Raw genomic sequence first — 9,173 nt, forward strand, 5'->3', positions numbered from 1 at the left:
TCCCCTGGAGAAGTGAATGGCAACCCACTCCAGTATTCCTGCCTGGAGAATTCCATGGACAGAAGGAGCCTAATGGGCTGCAGTCCATGGGGTTGCAAAGAGTAGGACACGACTGAGTGACCAACACTTTTCTTTCACATATATACCAAAGCGTAACTTGTGTTTGACTGTGGGGGGACTAAAGGAGATTATCTAATTATCTTACTTTTGAACTATCTTATTTTGGAGGTTTTCTAGAATGAGCAGGTAGTCTTCGCATATATTTTTTTAATCATGAACAATTTAAAAAAGAAATGTGATTTGACTTCCCTGGTGATCCAGTGGTTAAGAATTCACCTGCCAAAGCAGGGGACATGGGTTCAATCCCTGGTCCGGGAAGATTCCACATGCCTTGCCACAACTAAGCCTGTGTGCCACAACCACCAAAGACCAGGCACCATGGAGCCCGGGCTCCTCAACAAGAGAAGCCACGGCAAAGAGAAACTCACGCTGCCGTGAAGAGTAGCCCCCACTCGCCATAACTAGAGAAAGTGTGCATGCAGCAATGAAGACCCAGCACGCCAAAAGAAATTTTTTTTTAATGTTAAAAAAAGAAAAAGAAATGTGACTCAATTTCCTGATGTAGTCCCTATTCCTTTCGTATTACCCAACTACCTGCCACAGATCAGCGGTTGCCCCTGGAGCCAGAGACTCTGCTGTAAAGACTCTGCCCCATTCAGGGCTCCTCCCATGACTCCTGTGTCTAGATCGGCATTTTGTATCTTTTGTTAAGATCAATACCATTAATATGAATATTGTTGAATATTGTTGAATGTTGTTTCCAGGTTAGTTGTAGCACGAGTCCCACGTAGTACAACAGTCTTATGTTCGTAGAGTTCTTAAAAATTTCTCACTTTAAAAAAATTGTAATTTCCCAAATAAACCCATTTAATTCTGCAGTTCTTTTTTCTCCAGACGGGCAACATTTTCTTCCTGTTGGTAGTTGCTTACTTTCTTTACCCAGCTCTTCATGAATCCATTCTCAGTCTAGGTGCTTCTACAGTCCGCGAGGTTGCAAAGAATCACACGTGACTGAGCGACTGAGTGCAAAGACCACAAGACCAAGCTCTCCAGTGAAGAGCTGGTGTATTCCCACGTGTTTTTTAAAATTCACTTGTCTTTTTTTTTTTTTTTTTTCTGTCTTTATTTGGCTGTGCTGGGTCTTCCTGTGGAACACGGAAATTTCCATCTTTGTTGTGGCACATGGGATCCTTACCTGTGGCATGTAGGATCTAGTTCCCTGACCAGGGATGGAACCCAGGCCCCCTGCATTTGGAGCCTGGGTTCCCAATTGTAGAGTCTTAGCCACTGGGCCACCCAGGGAAGTCTTCCCATTTGTTTTTAAATGAGCTTGTCAGGAATTAGCTTTAGGGCATCTAAAGATTATTGTATTTTCGTATATGTTTTATTTAACTGATCAGGGGATAATATCACTTAAGTAACTGTGAGTATATAATTTTGCTTTTTCATTACCTTCTAAGCCAGATCAAAATCAGGATTTATCAAATTCTCAAGTAAAACTGAAAGTAAGGAATTTTTTTAGATGACTGACAGTTTTTGTGTATCTCAAATGTTAAAAAATGTTACAAATTGACTCCCTAGGGAATCTGTATCATATGTGATAAAACATGCAAAATCATATGAATTAAAAGATCATGGTTAATGATACCACATTTTACATCCAAAAGAAATATATAGCCTTGAAAACAAGTGGGGCCCTGTGGGGCTCCCAGGCACAGAGGCCTTTCTCTCCCCCATTTCTTGTAGGCAAGACTCCAGCCATCATGACCTTCCCTGGGTTCCGAGGGTCAGATTGGAACAGCTGCTAATCAAAGGAGGAGTAGCCAAGGTAACACCTGATGCAGGATTAAGGGGACCAGAAAAGCTCATCAAGATTAGAAGACTGAACACCTGAGACTCTGCTCACACCCTCATCTTGTCAGAGACCCCACCTTTGACCCACTAACACAAAAGCCCTCATCAAGTTCTCTGGGGTAAGGGACACAGTTTTTCGAGGCAGAGCCTGGTGTGTCTTCCTTGGCCTGGCAAAGCAATGAAGCTGTCCTTTCCTACTTCATTCCAAACTCTGTCTCCAGAATTTGATTTAGCACTGGTATTATAGAGAGGCTGAGCTTTTAGTAATAGCCTCTCTATAAAAAGTTCAGGCTTAAATAGTCATTTCACGTGTTTAGCCAATAGCAAAAGTGACAGAAATAATACCAGTTGCTAATATAGCATTTCAACTTTTTTTATTTTGTCCTAGCAGGTTAAAACTTTCTTCAAATAAATAGCATTTCAGTTTTTTTTAATTTTGTCCTAGCAGGTTAAAACTTTCTTCAAATAGAGAACTAATATTAAAAAAAATTTTTTTAAGAAAGCTGAAACCTAGTGGTCTTGCCTAAAATGAGCCAAATCAATTTTGTGTTGTAGGATATTCACATTTCTGCCCTTGAAAGCTATTGCCTGCTTTGTGGGCTGTTTGGCTGAAATAAACACTATGAAAAATACCTAGATTGGAACATACAATTTCTACCTGATAGGATTTAATCCTGAGTCGCCCTAAACTCCATCTAACTCAACCAACCTTTGCTGCTGTTGTTCAGTTGCTAAGTCCTGTGTGTCCGACTCTTTGTGACCCCATGACCTGCAGCACACCAGGCTTCCCTGTCCTTCACCATCTCCTGGAGTTTGCTCACACTCATGTCCATTGAGTCCATGATGCTATCCAGCCATTTCATTCTCTGTTGACCCCTTCTCCTCCTGCACTCAATCTTTTCCAGCAAAGGGTCTTTTCCCATGAGTTGGCTCTTCGCATCCAGTGGCCAAAGTACTGTAGCTTCAGCTTCAGCACCAGTCCTTCCAATGAATTAAGCCAACTTTTTCACTCTCCTCTTTCACTTTCATCAAGAGGCTCTTTAGTTCTTCTTCACTTTCTGCCATAAGGGTGGTGTCATCTGCATATTTGAGGTTACTGATATTTCTCCTGGCAATCTTGATTCCAGCTTGTGCTTAAAGCTCAACATTAAGAAAACTAAGATCATGGCATCCGGTCCCATCAGTTCATGGCAAAAAGATGGGGCAACAGTGGAAACAGTGGCAGATTTTATTTTGGGGGGGCTCCAAAATCACTGCAGATGGTGACTGCAGCCATGAAACAAAAAGATGCTTTTTCCTTGGAAGGAAAGTCTTGACCAGCCTAGACAGCATATTAAAAAGCAGAGACATTACTTTGTCAACAAAGGTCCGTCTGGTCAAGGCTATGGTTTTCCCAGTGGTCATGTATGGATGTGAGAGTTGGACTGTGAAGAAAGCTGAGCACTGAAGAATTGATGCTTTTGAACTGTGGTGTTGGAGAAGACTCTTGAGAGTCCCTTAGACTGCAAGGAGATCCAACCAGTCCATCCTAAAGGATATCAGCCCTGAGTGTTCATTGGAAGGACTGATATTGAAGCTGCAACTCCAATATTTTGGCCACCTGATACGAAGAACTGACTCACTGGAAAAGACCCTGATGCTGGGAAAGATTGGAGGAGAAGGGGACAACAGAGGATGAGTTGGTTGGATGGCATCACTGGCTCAATGGACATGAGTTTGGGTAAACTCCAGGAGTTAGTGATGGGCAGGGAGGCCTGGCGTGCTGCTGCAGTCCATGGGGTCGCAAAGAGTCGGACATGACTGAGTGACTGAACTGAACTGAACTTCCAATGAATATTCAGGATTCATTTCCTTTGGGACTGACTGGTTTGATCTCCTTGTTGTCCAAGGGATTCTCAAGAGTCTTCAGCAGCACAGTTCAAAATCAACCTTTGGAAAGCAACAAACCTTAATGGTTTTGATCCAAAGAGAGTGATGGGAGTACATTTTAAGAGCATCCTATATACCCCAAAGTCAACAGAGTCAGCTATCCCCTAAACCAGTATTGTCAGTCTTTCTCATTTTAGCCTTTTTAGTGGTTGTGTAGCTCCTGGAACTCTCAAACATTGCTGGTGGGAATGTAAAATGGGGCAACTACTTCAGAAAACATTTTGGTGGGGACCTCCCTGGTGGCTCAATGGTGAGACATCTGCCTGCTAATGCAGGGGACACAGGTTCAATTGCTGGTCTGGGAAGCTTCCACATGCCTCGGGGCAATAAAACCCATGTGTCACAACTACTGAACCCATGAGCCTAGAGCCCAAGTTCTGCAACAAGAGAAGCCGCTGTAGTAATAATTTGAGAAGGATAAAAATAAATAAATAATGAAAAAAAGAAAGATAACATTTTGGTGGTTTCTTATAAAGTTAACATATACTCAGCCTATGATCCAGGTGTTCCCAGAAAAGTGAATATATCCACACTGACCCGTAGAGTAGATGAACATTCACAGAAGCTCTAGTAATAACAGCCCCAAACTGGAATACCTGTCAACAGGTAAATGAAAAAACAAAAAAGCAACGGAAGGGAATGAATTACAGATACATGTATTAACATAGATAAAAATCTCAAAAACATGTTTGGCAAAGAAACCAGACAAAAGAGAATTGTACTGTATGATTATACCATGATTTCATTTGTGTGAAACTCTAGAAATCACAAATCTCGTCTATAGTGACAGAGCTGCCAAGAGTTGCCCAGAGCCAGAGGTTGGGGATGGGAACTGACTGGCACATGGGTGAGGGAACCCTTTGGGGTGATTGTTCTGCATTTTCCTTGTAGTGATGTTGCAGGGGTACTATATTTATCAAAGTTCATCAAACTGTACAGTTAAAATTGCATTTTATGATAAAAATTAGAGTTGTTTCATGTAAATTAACCTCAATAAAGTTGATTTTTTAAAAAGCCTGCAGAACCTACCCCTGGTTTGATCATCTCCCCCATACTCATTGGTAATTATAATGGATTCCATTCCCTATTTGGAGAGTGAGGGTACCCTTGACAGTATTTATTGAGCCATCGCTGTGTGCCAGACAGTGCTCTGAGAGCTCTGCGTGGATTAAGCTGTTTAGCCCATCAACAACCCCACGTGGCACCCACTGCCATGTCAGAGATGAGAGAAGCGAGGCACTGAGAAGTTACTTGCCTAAGAGCACGTGATTTCTAAATGACAAAGATAGGACTGACCCTACTCACACAGACTTGAACTGGCTCGAAATAACTCCAATACATTGTCTCCTAATGAATTTTTGGTATCTACTGAAGAGCTAGCAAATTGAAAAAAAAAACAAAACAAAACACCAAAGTTTTATTGGGTAACACCAGGTAAAAGGAGGAACATAATGACTAAGTATAAGAGCAGAGCAAGGGCTCCCAAACTGGGCAAAATGCTCTAAATGTGTTTCATAAAATGAACTACTGCCCCCAGCAAACTTGTATTTATTTTACTACCTCATTGAAAAGAAGTTTCTTACATAAATGCACAATTTGAAAAGTTATAAAAGAACAGCAGTCCCTTGCTTTTCTTCTCCCCAACCCCAAGCCAATGTCTACTAGGAAGTAGACATTCTCAACTGTTTCTCCTGTTATTATCTCCACATTCCCAAGACTAAGCTATTATTTCTTTCTTTCTTGCCTTCTTGCCCTGGGAGGTATAAAGATTTTACTCTCCTGTACCTTCTCCTCCATTTCTACTTCCTCTGACAAAACCATACCACAATTCTTGGTTAAATCAGCTATCGCTATTCAAATTACTTGGACACTGCTAAATGTCTAAGTATTAAGTATTATTCACTCGGTCATGTCCAAGTCTTTGCGACCCCATGGACTGTAGCCCTCCAGGCTCCTCTGTCCATGGGATTCTCCAGGCAAGAATACTGGAGTGGGTTGCTATTTCCTTCTCCAGGGGATCTTTCCAACCCAGGAATTGAACCCAGGTTTCCTGCATTGCAGGCAAACTCTTTACATTCTGAACCATCAGGAAAGTTAAAATGTCTAAGAAGTCCACTAAAACCAGTCTCTTTCTTATACAATCCTTCATTTTCCTTGGACTTAATAATTGCCTTATTTTCATTACTTTGTCAATTGTATTTCTCACATGTTCACACATATCCATTCCAGTTTCTCCCTGTCATCCTTCTCCTTTCCTCCTGCCCTTATCCAGACTAGGAACTGTCTATGCTGCATAGCAGTCATACTGGACTTTCAAGGTGGATTGCATGTGGGTTCTCCATTTCCTTTGAAGTTGTTGATACATGGAAGAGATAGCAGTGGTGTTCACTGTGATAATGCTGTTTACTCTGGAAGCTCTTGACTGGAGTCACTTTACATAATTTATTGAAAAAATATTTTACATGCATGAGTTCACAAACGTAATCAGACATTCAGAAATAGGGATTTCAGAAACCCAGTCCCAGACCCTAGGTTGTTGTTTTATTTTTTTCCCCAAACTGTGGCTATTCAAATTTATCTGATTCTTTTTTAAAATTTCTTCAACAGTACCTGAATCCTACAAGTGGGATTTAGAAAAGGCAGAGGAACCAGAGGTAAAATTGCCAACATCCACTGGATCATAGAAAAAGCAAGAGAATTCCAGAAAAACATCTACTTCTGCTACATTGACTACACAAAAGCCTTTGCCTATGTGGATTACAACAAACTGTGGAAAATTCTTCAAGAGATGAGGATATCAGACTGTATTACCTGACTCTTGAGAAACCTGTATACAGGTCAAGAAACAACAGTTAGAACCAGACATGAAACAACGGACTGGTTCAAAATTGGGAAAGAAGGACATCAAGATTATATAGTTACCCTGTTTATTTAACTTTTATGCAGAGTACATCATGTGAAATGCTGGGCTGGATGAATCACAAGCTGGAATCAAGATTGCAGGGAGGGAAAAAAAAGATTGCAGGGAGAAATAACAACCTCAGACATGCAGACGATACCACTCTTAACGACAGAAAGGAAGAGGAACTAAAGAGCCTCTTGTTGAGGGTAAGAGAGTGAAAAAGCTGGCTGAAAACTCCACATTCAAAAAACTAAAATCATGGCATCCAATCCTACCACTTCAAGGCAAACAGATGGGGAAAAGTGGAAACAGTGACAGATTTTATTTTCTTGGGCTCCAAAATCATTGCAGAGGGTGACTGCAGCCACCAAATTAAAAGATGCTTGCGTCCTGGAAGAAAAGCTATGACAAGCCTGGACAGTGTATTAAAAAGCAGAGACATCACTTTGCCAACAAAGGTCTGTATAGTCAAAGCTATGGTTTTTCTAGTAGTCACGTATGGATGTGAGAGTCGGACCATAAAGAAGGCGGAGCACCGAAGAATTGATTCTTTCAAACTGTGGTGCTGGAGAAGACTCTTGAGAGTCCCGTGGAGAGCAAGATCAAACCAGTCAATCCTAAAGGAAATCAGCCCTGAATATTCACAGGAGGGACTGATGCTGAAGCTCTAATACTTTGGTTACCTGATGCCAAAAGCCGACTCACTGGAAAACCCTGATGCTGGGAAAGATTGAAGGCAGAAGGGGGCAACAGACCCTTTGTACCTTTGATAGTACAAAATTATTGCTTTACATGGGATACAGTATTGTTGACTATGTTGAAATATCTTTTGGAGATATTTACTGGACTATTTACGGTTTTAATGAAAAATTATCTAGGCTTTACTTCAAAATAATCCTCTGTGGGGGTGAGGAAATAGAACACAAGACACAAATTGGTTACGTTTATGTTGCTAACTGTTAAAGTTGGGCAATGTGTCCGTGGGTGTCCATTGTATCACTTTCTCTACTTTTACATTTGTTTTAAAATTTTTCTTAACAATTTGTTAGATTTAAAAAAATGATTTTTTAGGGTAGAGCAGGGGCAAATATCGAAAATTAGAATACAGAAAGCAAAGATAAACGATGTTTCTTTTGACTTAATGAAGTTATAATGAAGCTATGTTAGTTGCACTATGACTTTTTACATTACAAATCTTAGCATTTAGCCTTCTAACTGAAAATTCCCCTCATGGCTATCTCAACTGAGATATAAATATTAGTAAAGTAGCTATAACGAGGTTTTCTTTCAGTTCAGTTCAGTTGCTGTCGTGTCCGACTCTTTGCAACCCCATGAATCGCAGCAAACCAGGCCTCCCTGTCCATCACCAACTCCTGGGGTTCACCCAAACTCATGTCCATCGAGTTGGTGATGCCATCCAGCCATCATCCTCTGTCGTCCCCTTCTCCTCCTGCCCCCAATCCCTCCCAGCATCAGTCTTTTCCAATGAGTCAACTCTTTCTTTCTTTAGTGTTTAACAACTAGATTTACTGAGCATTGACTCTGTGCCAAGCGCTGGTTAAGTGCTCTCCGTGAATTAGTAATACTGGATATAAGCCTGGATGATTGGCAACACACCTTTATCTTACACACTGTGTCTTTCCCTATCTAGAAGACTGGCATCATGCCCATTTTATAAATGAAAAAACCAAGGCTACATAATTTGCCTAAGGTTACAAAAGTAGCAAGTAGTAGATCTGAGATCAGAATCCAGACAGTTTGGCACGAGAGTGTACATTCTTAACCATACCATTGTAATGGCTCATGACTTAAGTCACACACACACACCCGTTCAATCTGAGTCAAGAGACTTAGTGTTGGTTGTCTTCAGTAAGTCAGGTGGATGTAAAGTCACTTTGCAAATCTAAGACTGTCTTTCCCACCTGTAAAGTTAGAGGACTAGTCTCAACAGTAATTTCCTAACAGTGTAGAAGGATATTCAAGAGTGACGGTGCTGGTGGTTAAGAAGCTAGCTTGGCAAGGATCCTTGGGCCATTTCAATCAGAGTAAAGACTTTTTTGGAAAAGAAATTGTTGTGCTAGAAGTTAAGGTATGAAAAGTCTTTGGAACTGTTACAAAAGTTTCTTTCTTGGAGCCACTGGATTCCAAGCAGCCTGGCATCAGGAAATCCCTGGAATCCTCTCCATGTACATGTGAAGTATATGCATTACACAGACACAGTTTTCTAGGGAAGGACAGTCAAGGCTTTTGTTAAATACATGAAGTAGCTTTTGATTCCATAAAGGATTAAGGACATATAAAATCGCTCTTTAGTTTTATACTCTTGGAGGAAACTAGCGATCAGTTTTTGAGAAAACCTGAATTTTAAGAGCCAAATGTTATTAGATAATGATGAATAAGAAATGGGGTTTCCCAGGTGGCACAGTGG

This window comes from Bos indicus x Bos taurus, chromosome 18, assembly GCF_003369695.1.
Source record: "Bos indicus x Bos taurus breed Angus x Brahman F1 hybrid chromosome 18, Bos_hybrid_MaternalHap_v2.0, whole genome shotgun sequence".
In the NCBI taxonomy this organism is placed as follows: domain Eukaryota; kingdom Metazoa; phylum Chordata; class Mammalia; order Artiodactyla; family Bovidae; genus Bos; species Bos indicus x Bos taurus.